The sequence below is a fragment of the Zea mays genome, chromosome 9, assembly GCF_902167145.1.
Source record: "Zea mays cultivar B73 chromosome 9, Zm-B73-REFERENCE-NAM-5.0, whole genome shotgun sequence".
NCBI classification, from domain to species: domain Eukaryota; kingdom Viridiplantae; phylum Streptophyta; class Magnoliopsida; order Poales; family Poaceae; genus Zea; species Zea mays.
Genome location: NC_050104.1, coordinates 18445581 through 18461319, shown reverse-complemented (window position 1 = coordinate 18461319; position 15739 = coordinate 18445581). Strand labels below are relative to the sequence as shown.

Below are 15739 nucleotides of genomic sequence, written 5' to 3'. Positions count from 1 at the left end.
TATCGTACATCTGCGTCGTCTCCTACTCGATCTATAGTTCCTTCGTCCCCCATCTTCGGAAATTGGAATTTCTTGCAGTCGCTTCGTTGGTTCTGCTCTCTAGCTTTTAACTCGTTCCTGCTCTTTCTTCAGACCGATCTGAGCTGCGGGCCGTCGTCCAAGGCGAAAGGAGGGCAGCCGGCAGTGACGGTCTCCGGCGGCGACAGGCAGGGGAGCAGCAAGATCGAGATCAAGCGCATCGAGAACATGACGAACCGGCAAGTCACCTTCTGCAAGCGTCGCAACGGCCTGCTCAAGAAGGCATACGAGCTCTCGGTGCTCTGCGACGCCGAGGTCGCGCTCGTCGTCTTCTCCAGCGTGGCCGCCTCTACGAGTACGCCAACAACAGGTGATTTGTTTTTATATATGTATATGTATGCAAAGATGTCATCTTTGGCTTCTCGAAATCTCCGCACATATATACATACAAACGCATATATATATTCTCGTTTCATCAAACACTTGTGAAAGGTTATGTTGTGTACATGCTTATGTACATATGCACATGTACATATACGTGTATCCTGTGCCTAGATCCTAAACGCTGCGCACGTCAGCTGTTTGCGCTGTCCAAATTCGGAGCAAGTTCGCTCCCATCTTTCTCGAGGCAAAACCGCGGGGTCGGAGGGTCAATTGGGGAGCTAGCTAGCTGCTGCATCTTTTGCTGTGTGATGTGAGTGACTTCATTCCGTTATATCAACTACTGTGTGCATGCTGTCTTGTTTGTTTTGCTTTGGTGTTCTTGAGAAGAGCATGTTGTCTCCATTATATCTCACACTAAAATTTTAGAGTTTATTTTTAAAGATCTTTAAATTTTTAGAGCTCTAAAATTTACTATGCTATGAATTGTGTTTCTTAAGGTGATGAGGAACAAGTTTGCTGCTGAGGATGAGTAAGACAATGAAGAATATTGTGCTTCTGAAGATGAGGAATTAGATGATGAGGATGATCAAATATTTCATCAGATGCAAGGTGCAAACTCACCAAAATCTACAAGGAACTTTGCTGAAGCTTCACACTCTAAACATGATGATCTTGTAATGCTCTCATTCATTTCATACATTTTCTAACCTTTATTTTCATAAACCCTCAAAAACATTGAAGTGAATTATTCTTAATAATTTGCACTAGGTTGGAAAAGATGTCATCTCTGGAGGATACAAGAAGCTGGAGTGGTTGTTCTGGACAAAGAAAGCTTGAAGCATTAGATGTAGTTGTGGACTTTTGAACAATAGCTGGAGTGATATGAAACATTAGTGATTTTGTGACTGATCATCTTTGGAGCTTTTGTGAATGATCTAGCTAGCTATCTGTAAATGATCTAGTTGTGAATAATATTATAATTGTGATGCTTTTGTGAATATATAATTGTGGTGCTTTTGTGTTTATGTGATGGATCTATGACTATGGTATACTGATTAACTGTGTATGTCTTTATGATTTGTGTATAAAAATCTGTGATTTGTGGTGCTTAATTAAATGTATATTATTATTAATAACAACTGTAAAAATGGCGACCTTCTGTTAGTTGTTAAATGTATAGTATGACGACTTACGGTTGGTTGCTAAATCTATAGTACAACAACCCATGGTTGGTCGCTAAATATACAATATTAGCAACGGACGGTCGGTCGCTAAAAAGATGTCGGTCGCTAAAGCCTTTAGCGACTGCACTTACAGCGATGTCAGGTACCGTAATTAGGGGTACCCACAATGCTCCTAAACACGGCTGGAAAACATCTTCAGAACAAACCATAAACAGTGATAAAGCGCGGTTCAAGTCAAGGCCTCGTCTACCAAGGGACGCGACCTCATCCGAGCCCAACCTCGGGCAAGGACGGTAGTCCCGGACAGATTCGCGCCTCGCCCGAGGGTCCCCTCAGTCAGCAGACGCACCCCTGTCTCACCCGAGGCTAAGCTCGGGCGAACTTTGTCGTACATCGACCTCGACCAGATCGCCCTACCAACCGACCGTATCGCATGCGCAATTAGGGCATGTTTGGTTCGCTGACTAACTTGCCACACTTTGCCTAACTTTTCTGCCTAAGGTTAGTTCTTCAATTTGAAAGACTAACCTTAGGCAAAGTGCGGCACAGTTAGCCACGAACCAAACAGGCCCTTAATGCGGGATCGCCTGACACCTTATCCTGACACGCGCGCCTCAGTCGGCAAGGTCGAAGTGACCGCAGTCACTTCGCCCTTTCACCAACCGTTCCGATAGGAAAACCGCACTGTTCGCCCCGCTCCGGCTACTGTGCCAACCACCAGGGTAAGACTAGCAACAGTAAGTCGTGACCTCTCCCGAGTTCAGCCTCGGGCGCGACAGGGAGCTCCGCCTCGCCCAGGCCTCGGCCTCAGCCTCGGCCTCGGGAGAAGGTCTCCGCCTCGCCCGACCCCAGGCCTCGGCCTCAGCCTCAGCCTCGGCCTCTGGAGGAGTCACATCCTCGCCCGACCTCAGCCTTGGCCTCAGGAGAAGTCTCCGCCTCGCCCGACCTCGGCCTCGGACCGATTATGCTACAGGGGATCCATCATTACCCTACCCCTAGCTAGCTGCCCCTTGCTACGAAGGAACAAGACCGGAGTCACATCAAACTACTCCGATAGCAGGTAATGATGGTTCCCCGCATGCGCCCATGACGTCGATGGCTCTCAGCTTCTTACGGAAGCAAGGGAACGTCAGCAAGACCCCGGGCCGCACCGTCAGCCACGCTTCTACGGGGCTCAAGAACTTCTCCGACGGCCACATTAGCACGCGTACAGGGCTCAAGGCACTTCTCTGCCAGCCACGTTAGCACATAGCTACACCCCGTTGTACAGCTGGGCATCTCCTTGTATCTATAAAAGGGGATGACCAGGGCCTTCCTAAGGCACGAACACACGGACACACACGCACACACGCACGCACGCACACAAACGAAAATGGGGCACGCACACAGGGAGAGGACGAGCAGAGGTAGGCAGAGCAGGAGAGACACGGTGGAGGCAAACTCAGGCGCCTCACCTCAAGACCGAACTCTCTCTCTCTCCCTCTCTCGCTCTCGCCCTCTTGCGACGCTTGTAACCCCTACTACGAGCACCCCGGTGCAAGATAATATAAGCCTCATTCCCTCCCGCTTGTGTTCCATCTTGCATCAACCCATCTGGGCAGGGGCACGCATCGATAAATTCACTAGTCGGTTGACGGTTCTCGCGGGTCCGAAACGCCAACAGTTGGCGCGCCAGGTAGGGGCCTGCTGTGTGTTAACAAATACTTTCCCATTGAGTTCCAGATGGGTAGCCTTCAGCAACCTCTTCAGCCCGGGACGGTGCTTCGCTTCGGGAGTCTCGAGTTCATGTCCCGCGACGGCAGCTACAACATGGTACTCCTCCCCTCGCAGCACAACAAAAACGACGGTCGTCAGCTCGCCCGGCGGCGGCGAACTCGACGACGGCATCTCCCCGCGAAAGAAGAGGAACACCTAGGTTTGCCCCGCCACCCTCCTCGCCGGAGGAGGAGGAGACGGGGCAACCGTGGCCAGGCAGGAGGCGACACCTCGTCGGCTGTTGGACCAGAGCGAGTCGACGACGCCGGCACCCCTGCAGGGGACATGTCGGGTGTTGTCCTTGCACCTGAGACAGCGACGGGTGTCGCTTCCCCGCAACACGCCAACCCCAAGCGGACTGATGACGCCAGCACCCTCGCGAAGGACTTGTTGGGTGTTAGCCTCGTACCTGAGATGACAGTGCATTTGGTCCCTGACACGACTTCACCACCGTCCATCGACCAAAAGGTACCATCCATTTTCCACCCTGTCCCTTTTAGATTCAGCTTCGATCCACCAAACGACCCCGCTTCGGTGAGCGCTTTCGCGAGGGCATATCCTGACCTTCCAGGGTACCATATGTGGTCATCTTGGGACCGACTGACGGCTGTCTCAACCTCCGGACCCGCGGATTCCGAGGAAGAAGACGACCCCAACTTCGGTTGGGATTTCTCCGGACTTTGTGATCCCAGTGCCATGCGAGACTTCATGTCCGCATGTGACTACTGCCTCTCCGGCTGCTCTGACGATGGCCACAACCTCAGCGACGAGGGTTACGACCCAAGTCGCGAGTGTTTCCACATCAATCAGGGGATCACGACGAAGACAACCACCTCGGCATGCCGGAAGATGACAACGCCCCTGTGCCAGCGTCTCGCGTTGAGATCCCGCGGGAGCTAGCTGTGGTCCCAGTCCCTGCGGGGGGTCAGGACACACAGCTCGAGCAACTCCGCGAGACGCAGGCCAGGCTCGACGAAGAAGCAGGGCGGCTTGTGCAGCTCCGACAAAACATCGAGCAGGAATGGGCAGGCCGGGCACTAGCCGGAGGAGCACGTCATCGGGCCCGGGACGTCCAGCGCCGTATCGTTGGCAATGCCAGGGCAGGGCTGCCCCCGGCCTTCAGCGGGGCCGGCCAGAACCTAGCTGCAGCAGCGATGCTACTTCGAACGATGCCGGAACCATCCACCACCGAGGGGAGGCGTATCCAGGGCGAACTCAAGGATCTCCTGGAAGATGCCGCAGTTCGACGAGCCGAGAGCTCTGCCTCCCGAAGGCGAGGGTGCTCCTCGGAGCATCGCGCAACGTCCTCCCGACGCATGCTGGAAGCCTCGGTCCGCACCGAGCGCACACGGGACGGGACGCCCGCAACCCCATATCGCCTCGGCAACGAGCAACACCGCCGCGACCGTCGAGCCCGCCTCGAGGAAAGGGTGCACCGAGGCTACCACCCCAGGCGCGGAGGACGCTACGACAGTGAGGAGGATCGGAGCCCCTCGCCCGAACCACCAGGTCCGCGAGTCTTCAGCCGGGCCATACGACGGGCGCCGTTCCCGGCCCGGTTCCGACCCTCGACTACCATCACCAAGTACTCGAGGGAGACAAGGCCGGAGCTGTGGCTCGCGAATTACCGGCTGGCGTGCCAGTTGGGAGGGACGGACGACAACAACCTCATCATCCGCAACCTCCCCCTTTTCCTCTCCTACGCTGCCCGGACATGGCTGGAGCATCTGCCTCCTGCGTAGATCTCTGACTGGGAGGCTACCCGGGCATGGCTGGAGCATGCTCCTAGGGTTCATCGTCTCCGAACGAGGCATCGAGGCCAACCCAGAGAAAATCGCGGCCATCACCAACATGGGACCAATCAAAGATTTAAAAGGAGTACAAAGGGTCATGGGATGCCTTGCGACTCTGAGCTGCTTCATCTTGTGCCTTGGCGAGAAAGGATTGCCCTTGTACTGCCTCTTGAGGAAGGACGAGCGCTTCACTTGGACCTCCGAGGCCGAGGAAGCCCTCGGAAACTTAAAGTCACTCCTTACTAATGCGCCCATCTTGATGCCCCCCGCTGCAGGAGAAGCCCTCTTGATTTACGTAGCCGCAACCACTTAGGTGGCCAGCGCCGCGATCGTAGTCGAGAGACGAGAAGAAGGGCATGCACTGCTCGTCCAGAGACCGGTCTACTTCATCAGCGAGGTGCTATCCGAGACCAAGATCCGCTACCCACAAATCCAGAAGCTACTGTACGCAGTAATTCTGACACGACGAAAGTTGTGACACTACTTCGAGTCTCATCCGGTGACTGTGGTGTCATCCTTCCCCCTGGGAGAGATCGACCAGTGCCGAGAGGCCTCAGGTAGGATAGCAAAATGGGCAGTGGAACTCATGGGCGAAACACTTTCATTCGCCCCTCGGAAGGCCATAAAATCTCAAGTCTTGGCGGATTTCCTAGCTCAATGGGTCGACACCCAATTGCCAACAGCTCCAATCCAGACCGAACTTTGGACCATGTACTTCGATGGGTCGCTTATGAAATTCGGAGCGGGTGCTGGCTTGCTCTTCATTTCACCCCTCGGGAAACATGTGTGCTACGTACTACGCCTCCATTTTCCGGCATCAAACAACGTGGCCGAGTACGAGGCCTTGGTTAATGGACTGCGCATCGTCGTCGAGCTAGGGGTTCGGCGCCTCGACGTTCGTGGTGACTCGCAGCTCGTCATTGACCAGGTCATGAAGAACTCCCACTGCTGCGATCGAAAAATGGAGGCCTATTGCGACGAAGTTCGGCGCCTGGAAGATAAGTTCCACGGGCTGGAACTCAACCATGTTGCTCGATGGTACAACGAGACCGCGGATGAGCTAGCTAAAATAGCCTCGGGGCGGACGACGGTTCCCCCGAACGTCTTCTCTAGGGACATATATCAACCATCCGTTAAAATCGACGACATGCCCGAACCCGAGGGGACCTCGGCCCGGCCCGAGGCACCCTCGGCCGCCGAGGGTGAGGCCTTGCGCATCGAGGGAGAGCGGAATGGGGTTGTGCCAAACCTGAACTGGCAGACCCCGTACCTGGAATATCTCCTCCGAGGAGAGCTGCCCCTCGACAAGGCCAAAGCTCGGCGACTGGCTCGGCGCGCCAAGTCGTTCGTTTTACTGGGTGATGAAAAAGAGTTGTACCACCGCAGCCCCTCAGGCATTCTCCAACGATGGATATCCGTTGCCCAAGGACAAGAGCTATTACAAGAAATACACCCGGGGGCTTGCGGTCACCATGCAGCACCTCGGGCCCTCATGGGAAACGCTTTGCGACAAGGTTTCTACAGGCCAACCACGGTGGCCGATGCCACTAGGATTGTACGCTCCTACCGAGGGTGTCAATTCTACGCGAGACAGACGCACCTGCCCGCTCAAGCCCTGCAGACAATATCTATCACTTGGCTGTTTGCCGTATGGGGTCTGGACCTCGTCTGTCCCTTGCAGAAGGCACCCGGGGGCTTCACACACCTGCTGGTCGCCATCGACAAATTCTCCAAGTGGATCGAGGTCCGACCATTAACCAGCATCAGGTCCGAGCAGGCGGTGGCGTTCTTCACAAATATCATCCATCACTTCGGGGTCCCAAACTCCATCATCACCGACAATGGCACGCAGTTCACTAGGAAAAAGTTCCTGGATTTCTGCGAAGGCCACCACATCCGTGTGGACTGGGCCGCCGTAGCTCACCCAATGACAAATGAGCAGGTGGAGCGCGCCAACGGTATGATTTTGCAGGGACTAAAACCAAGGATCTACAACGACCTCAACAAGTTTGGCAAGCGGTGGATTAAAGAACTACCCTCGGTGGTTTGGAGTCTGAGGACGACACCGAGCCGGGCCACGGGCTTCTCGCCGTTTTTCCTAGTCTATGGGACCGAGGCCATCTTACCCACGGACTTGAAATACGGTTCCCCGAGTACAAAGGCTTACGACGACCAAAGCAACCAGACCAGCCGAGAGGACTCATTGGACCAGCTGGAAGAGGCTCGGGACGTGGCCTTACTACACTCGGCACGGTATCAGCAGTCTCTGCGACGCTACCAAGCCCGAAGGGTTTGGCCCTGAGGCTTAGAAGTGGGAGACTTGGTACTTCGGCTGCGACAAGACGCCCGAGGGCGCCACAAGCTTACTCCTCCTTGGGAAGAGCCGTTCATCATCGCCAAGATTGTGAAGCCCGGGACATACAAGCTGGCCAACGATCAAGGCGAGGTCTACAGCAACGCTTGGAACATCGAACAACTACATCGCTTTTACCCTTAAAATGTTTCAAGTCGTTCATGTATCTTGCTTTCTTTACGTACATAAATAAAGTATAACCATCAAGGAAGGATCAGCCTTGCCTCGGCAAATCCCGACCCTCCCTCGGGGGCTAGAAGGGGGGAACCCCCTCTGCGTCAAAATTTTCATCGGAAAAGTTTTCTACCAAAACGACTTTCGTGCCTTTCGACTGCATCCATAACGGAATCCTAATGACAAGCGAGAGAGACCTTGAATGGCAAGGCCGACCGAGCCGAGGGACTCCTACGGCTCCGGGATACGGATACCTCACTCATCACCTTCCGCTAAAGGTAGCTCACGCTCGGATAAGCGATTCTGCTACCGAACAAGTCCTAACGCTCGAAAACTTTTCTACCAAAACGACTTTCGTGCTTTTCGACTATATCGATAAAGGAATCCTAAAAACGACGAGAGAACACGTAAGCGGCAAGGCCGACCGAGCCGAGGGACTCCTACGCCTCCGAGATACGGATACCTCACTCATCACCTTCCGCGAAAAGTAACTCCCGCTCGAATAAGCGATTCTGCTACCGAACAAGTCCTAATGCACGAAACGAGAGGAAAGAAAACACAGCTTTATAATCCGACAATAAAAATGTTTAGGCCTCAGCGTCCGCAAAAAACATACGCATACTTAAAGCAAACTGTTCCTGCAGGCTCAGACATCAGTAGGGGGAGGAGCAGCACGCTCGGCGTCATTTCCACCCTCGGCAGAATCTGGCCCGGCCTCGGACGGCGACACGGGCGGAAGGATCTCCACCTCAATGGAGGAAGCCAGCGCCGCGCTTGGGCCCTCGACAGCCGCGTCGAGCCTCTGGACCTCCGCTATGGCAGTCTCCTCTTCGTCGGGTAAGCAGTACCCCTTGCTGACCCGCTCAAGATCCACGTCGTAATGGGAAGCAAGCACGGCGAAGGCCCGCCTAACGCCGTGGTGCAGCGCCCCGCGGAGTCTGCTGCGCACATGGCCGCCCAAGGCCTACAGATGACTCTGGGGGGAGCTACCCGAGGGGACGCCGTCGAGGCCAAAGGCCTAGCAAAAGTCCGAGATAGCCTCGAACATGGCCACGCGGTCGGCCTCCTTCTGCTCAGCCGCCCGGGCAAGCGCTTGGCAGTTCTTGACGGACTCGTTAAGAGTCGTCTCGAACCCTGCAGACAGCCAGACAATGTTCTTCAGAGACAAAGGGAAGAATGAAGACAAAAACAAAAATCACGATGCGGAAAAAACAGACCTTCGGCCCGGGCACGCTGCTGTGCGGCCACAGCATGGGCGGACTGAGCAGTCCCGATGGCCACGGCCAGGTTCTCCACAAGGGTCCCGGCCCGAGCGGACGCCTCGGCTAGCCGCTCCGTAGCCTCAGCCAGCTGACCCTTAAGGGCCTCAGCCCGACTCACGGCCTCGGTAGCTTGGCTCCGGGATTGGTCCCGCTCGCTGGTGACCTGGCCAAGCTCCAGCTGCCGCCGCTGCATCTCCTCGTCCTAGGAAGCCACCTGCTCCCGAGCCGACGAAGCCTCCGCTCGTGCCGACGCTGCCTCTGTCCGCGCCGCCGCTGCCTCTGACTTCAGCTCATCGCAGAACAGCCGAAGGTCCGCCACCTCGGCGCTCCGTTGGGCAAGGCGCTCATTGGCCTCAATAAGCGCGGCCCGCTGGGACCACAGCGAATCCCAGACGTCGCTCTCGCGGCGGATGAACAACGACTTGGCAGTGCTCACATCCGCAAGTTCCTAAGGAAGGAAAACATGATATTACAAAGAATGCCCTGGTCACGCAAGGTGTACATCTAAATCCTTACCTGGAAGACCCTGAGAACGTCCCTGGAAAGGATCTCCATGGTCGACCAAAGCGACCTCATCGCCGCCTCGGTATACTCACAGAAATTATCTCGAGACCTCTCCTCCAGCTCATCGTTGAGGGATAGGAGGGGTTCCAAGTCCGAGGTGGCGCGGCTCCAGAACAGGAGTGGCTGCCCACCCCACTCATTGGGGTTGAGCTGCGCGGGGATAAGTAGAGATGGCAATGGGTACCCGAAACCCGAAACCCGATGGGTTTTTACCCCATTAGGGTACGGGTTTGGGTCAATTTTCATACCCATGGGTTTGTTAATGGGCATAAATGTATACTCAACGGGTTCATGGGTACGGGTTTGTTCCTATAGTACCCAAACCCGTGAACCCGTGGGGTTTTTAAACCCGACCAAACCTAGTGCATATTGTCATTTTATTTTATAAACGAACAACAAACTTGTTATCTACCTATTTACTTCCTATTTTTATCAAATAGTGAATGTATAAGTAGTTGGTGATAGTGTTGCTTGCTTGCTATTATAGTTATTACTAGCGTTATATATGTGGTGGATGTATAACTTAGTGCAAGGTAACTTGATTATACAACTTATTATTTGTATTTAATTCTGTCTACTAATATTTTTTATACCAAATTATGAACTCGTTGTTCATTACATAAATTTTGGACCATGATCTCATTAATCATTACGATACTTATTGATTATAAAAAGAATAAGCATATTGGAGATAAAAACCCGCGGGTAACCCATGGGTACCCGCAAACCCGATGGGTACGGGTTTGGGAAAAATTTCAAACCCGTCATGGGTACGGGTTTTTTAATGGGTGTAAATATTTTTCACGGGTACGGGTTTGGGATAGCAAAACCCGGCGGGTTTGTACCCGTTGCCATCTCTAGGGATAAGGCCGCTGCTCCCCAAGACGGGCCACGGCTCTGCGCCCCTCGACCAAGGCGTTGGGTCCCCCTGCAGCCGATGCATCGGGTACCACCACCGTCGACGTACTGGGCCTCTCCTCGGCTAAGGTGGCAGGCCTCCGATCACCAACCTCAACAACGACGACCGCCCTCTCCTCTTGGCTGAGAACGGGGAGGTTGGGGACAACCACGGGCGGCGGCGCCTCAACCATCCCGACGTCGGCGGCGACGGGCGGCTCCGCAGGCAAATCAGCGACGACCCCGGCAGGAGTCGATGTCGGCGTCGGCAACAAGTCAGCCGGGCTCGAGGCCGCGACCGCGTCAGCAGCCTCCCCCGGCGTGATGGCCGCTCCAACAGGGGGTCAGCCTGGGAGGCTTGCCCCAATGCAACTCACGCCGCCTGGGCCCCCCGCCGGAGGGCGCCTTGTGCGGAGGCTAACCAACCGGCATGGCGTGCTGTAGCACCGGCTGCAGAGGCCGGCCCCGTCTTAAGAGCCTTCGTGGGGGGCCAGACCAGCCAAGCCCTGCCTCCTCTTGCTGAAAGAAAGAGAGAGCAAGTTCAAGGCACACAGTGAAAAAACTGAAACAGAGGTATCCTCAGATACTTACCCACTCCGGGGCAAGGCCAATCATGCCTATGGGGAGGCCCCTCGGGCCCCTATCTCCGTAGGCGCTGCCAAGGGTTGCCCCGCCACCAGCTTCGGCACTGTTTCCGCCTCAGACGCCCGAGGCGCCGAGGGAGCGGCCTGCCTAGGCGTCGTCATGACGGCTGAGGGACCAGCCTCATGTGCAGCCAGCGCGGGCACCTGCTCTTGGGGGACAGGCGGATCGGCCTGACCCTCCGGAGCCACAACAATTATCTCGGCCAAGGGGTCAAGTACCCCCTCGGCCTGCCTCCGCTCCTCGGACCGGGACCTTGGTGTCCCGGCCCCAGGCACTGATGGTGACAGCCCACCTGGAGGCTGGCTCGGCGACCCCTAGCCTAGCCTCGGGTCCGGACTGAGGCCAAGTTGGGCCGCCATGTCGTCGTCTTCATCATCATCATCATCATCATCGTCGTCGTCAGGCGTCTCCGGCAACGGTTCCAACGGGAGCCCATCCCTCGCCTGCCTCCGACGACGCTTCTCCAAGGCTTCCCGAGCTTGCATCCTCTCGCGAGCTCGGGCCTTTTCCGCGTCCTTCTTCTCCTTTTCCTTCTCTGCGGCGAGCCTACGCACGGCTTGGTCCGCCGCGTCCTCCGGGACCGGTGGCCGGGCGGGTTTAAAAATCCTCAACCCCTGGGGACGAACAAAAATCCCAACAGTAAGAATCAAAGGCGTAGAGAACTCGGCGCAAAACTGAAGGAGGATCGGAAACTTACCAGGGACACATACCCACGGTTGGGACGCATCGCGGGCTGGCTAAGGGCGCCAGCATCCAGCCTCCCTACCGTACCTGCTACCCGCTTGAGGAGGTCGTCGGCGGAGAGGGAGGTCGAGGACATCCGCGAGCCCTCCAAATTGACCCCCGACTTCATCTCCGCAAGCCGCAACCGCCGCTCTGTCAAAGGGAGCACCCTCCGACGATGGATAGCAGCGACGACCCCCGCAGCGGTAAGGCCCCCATCTCGTAACTTCTGCAAGGCCTGCAGAATAGGCTGGAGCTTCTCCTGATTCTTGCGCGTGGCCCCCCAGCGCCAGTTATTGCCGGCGGCGGTCACCACTCGTTGAGAAAATGGCGGAAGCATCCCGCTGTCGTTCCGGAGATAAAACCACCGGTTCTGCCACCCCTTGTTCAAAGACACAAGGGAGGCAAAGATGTACTGCTGCGCGCGCCCCGGCCTCAGCTGGAGGGTGCAGCCACCGGCCCGCACCGCCATACGGACCTTCTTTGCGTCCGTCATCGCGGCAAAGAACTCCACGGAGAAGAGATGGGTCCACAGGTCCCAGTGAGGGTCAATCCCCAAAAAACCCTCGCAAACCGCTGCGAAGATGGCCGCTTGCGCGATAGAGTTGGGGTTGAAGTTATGCAGCTCCACCCCGTAGTGGTGCAGGAGCGCCCGCATGAAGCGGCTCGCTGGCACTCCAAACCCCCGCTCATGGAAGGGGATGAAACTGACCACATACCCCGGTGGCGGAGTCGGGTCGGCCTCGCTCGCGGGGGCTATCCACTCTGGTTGTGGCCCACCAGAGAGAGGACAGAGCAAACCATCGGCAACAAGGGCCTCCAGCTCCTCCGCAGCAACGATGGAAAAAGGCCACGGGTCACGCGGCGGAACGACGGTCACCTTGTCAGCCATCGCTGAACGAAGGTGGTGGAGGCGGAGGGGATAAGGTGCGCGGTTTTCTCTTCCCTGGCTATTCTCTTAGGTTGCGGAAACCAAAGCAGAAGGCAAGCGCAGATGGCAGGGTAAAGAACCACCGCTGGACCCTCTTCCGGGTATATAAGGGCCCGGGCGAGATCCACCCAAAACTTCGCCCGAACCCGTCGCGAAATTCAAACTCAAAGGTGAAACGGTTTTTCTGTTCCTCGAACGGCTCGCGCACGCGCAACAGACACCTCGCGAATCGGGAAAGGGGATATTTCAAAAAAGGATCCTTCTCAGCGAAGGAAACGGGCCCCGAGCCGTCCTACTGATCAGGGGTTCGAAGGTTGCGCCCTCCGGGGTTCGGCAACCGCCCCAGAGCACTCGGGCTCCGAGCCCATTACTGATCAGGGGTTCGAAGGCTGCCCCCCGGAAGGGTTCAACAGCCGCCCCAGAGCATGCAGAGTCAGGGATGACCCTGGGTACGTCCGTTACATGGTCGAGGCTCGGGCTACGCTCCCGAGGTACCCTAGGACATTTCCGAGACCAGCGGGAACGATTTGTAATGGAATCCCACCGGAGGGAGGCATCGAGCCCTCGGACCCCATCGAATGGGTTCGGGTCCAGCAAATCACCTGCAGGTACTTTTGGAGCGCGCCTCTCGGCCACTAGCCGATCCTTATCGAACGGGGCTCGGGCGTCCACTCGGATCACCCGTTAGCAACTCATTGGAAACAACGTGTTTGGTGCCCTCCGAGGGTAACACAGCGTTTTCCCCCATTCCTCCTTGTGGAAAGGAGACGAAGGGGCGTACAATAAAAGTCGAGACGGTCCTTGATCGTCCTCACGCTCCGTGTAGAGGCTCGGGGGCTGCTCTCGCACAGGCCACGGCCAAACTGTTGACCACGTCAACAAACCAGCGTAAAAACTCGGAGCCTGACTGTGCACCCGGGCTACGGCCAGGCCGCATGAGGGAACAACAAGGCCGACCGAGGCATCACAAAAAGAATTAAGACCTCAGAGGAGTCAAACCACTCCTCCGAGGCCTCGGGGGCTACACCCGACGGGTGCGCTCGCGCGCACCCATCGGAACAGAACATGACTGAGAAGGGCTGGTCCCCTTGCAAAAATCCGGCAGAACCTCCAAGCGAGTACCTACACTCCCTTCGAGGCTCGAGGGCTACTGTCGGGTACCGTAATTAGGGATACCCCCAATGCTCCTAAACACGGCTAGAAAACATCTTCAGAATAAACCATAAACAGCTGATAAAGCGCGGTTCAAGTCAAGGCCTCGTCTACCAAGGGACGCGACCTCATCCGAGCCTAGCCTCGGGCAAGGACGGTAGTCCCGGACAGATTCGCGCCACACCCGAGGGTCCCCTCAGTCAGCAGACGCACCCCCGTCTCACCCGAGGCTAAGCTCGGGCAAACTTTGTCGTACAACGACATCGACCGGATCGCCCTACCAACCGACCGTATCGCATGCGCATTTAATGCGGGGATCGCCTGGCACCTTATCCTGACACGCGCGCCTCAGTCGGCAAGGTCGAAGTGACCGCAGTCACTTCGCCCTTTCACTGACCGTTCTGACAGGAAAACAGCACTGTTCGCCCCGCTCCGGCTACTGTGCCAACCACCAGGGTAAGACTAGCAACAGTAAGTCGTGACCTCTCCCGAGTTCAGCCTCGGGCGGGACAAGGAGCTCCGCCTCGCCCAGGCCTCAGCCTCAGCCTCGGCCTCGGGAGAAGGTCTCCGCCTCACCCGACCCCAGGCCTCGGCCTCAGCCTCGGCCTCGGGAGGAGTCACATCCTCGCCCGACCTCGGCCTCGACCTCAGGAGAAGTCTCCGCCTCGCCCGACCTCGGCCTCGGACCGACTACGCTACAGGGGATCCATCATTACCCTACCCCTAGCTAGCTGCCCCTTGCTACGAAGGAACAAGACCGGAGTCACATCAAACTACTCCGATAGCAGGTAATGATGGTTCCCCGCGTGCGCCCATGACGTCGATGGCTCTCAGCTTCTTACGAAAGCAAGGGAACGTCAGCAGGACCCTGGGCCGCACCGTCAGCCACGCTTCTACGGGGCTCAAGCGCTTCTCGGACGACCACGTTAGCACATGTACAGGGCTCAAGGCACTTCTCCGCCAGCCACGTTAGCACATAGCTACACCCCCGTTGTACAGCTGGGCATCTCCTTGTATCTATAAAAGGGGATGACCAGGGCCTTCCTAAGGCACGGACACACGGACACACACACACACACGCACGCATGCACACAAACGAAAATGGGGCACGCACACAGGGAGAGGACGAGCAGAGGCAGGCAGAGCAGGAGAGACACAGTGGAGGCAAACTCAGGCGCCTCATCTCAAGACCGAACTCTCTCTCTCCCTCTCTCACTCTCGCCCTCTTGCGACGCTTGTAACCCCTACTACGAGCACCCAGGTGCAAGATAATATAAGCCTCATTCCCTCCCGCTTGTGTTCCATCTTGCATCAACCCATCTGGGCAGGGGCACGCAGCGATAAATTCACTAGTCGGTTGACGGTCCTCGCGGGTCCGAAACGCCGACAAACGACCATCCTTATGGGTCGCTATAAGTTTTTAGCGACCAACCGTAGGTCGCTGAAGGCCGTTTTAGCAACTAACCGTAGGTCGCTGTAAGTGAACCATCGTGTAGTGATATAATCTGAACACATAATCTAGATGTTTGTTTACCTGTTGAATTATTTGCGCTGGATTATATAATCTGGAGATATTATAATCCGAAACAAACATGGCATAAGATGCCACCCCAAATAACAGGGACATCCAAAAATAGCATGTCGGCAAGTGTTCGAAGATTGACAAAAGGATCACCGTAGAGCTAATATGTCTCATCTCTACTAAAAGTTCCCAACAACTGATGCCAAACTCATGAAACATAGATGTTTGGTTTCTAGGGACTAACATTAAGTTCCTCTATTTTGTTCCCTCCATTTTATTCTATTTTATTGCCTCCATTTTATTCTATTTTAGTTTATAAATTTTAGAAACTAAAATCGAGTTTTAGTTTTGGTATTTAGAAATTTAGAGACTAAACGGATGT

At 55.8% G+C, this 15739-nt stretch overlaps 1 pseudogene; it reads left to right on the top strand.

Moving 5' to 3' along the window:
• On the top strand, positions 1-688 carry LOC103639758 (uncharacterized; annotated as a pseudogene).
• The last annotated feature ends 15051 nt before the right edge of the window (positions 689-15739 follow it).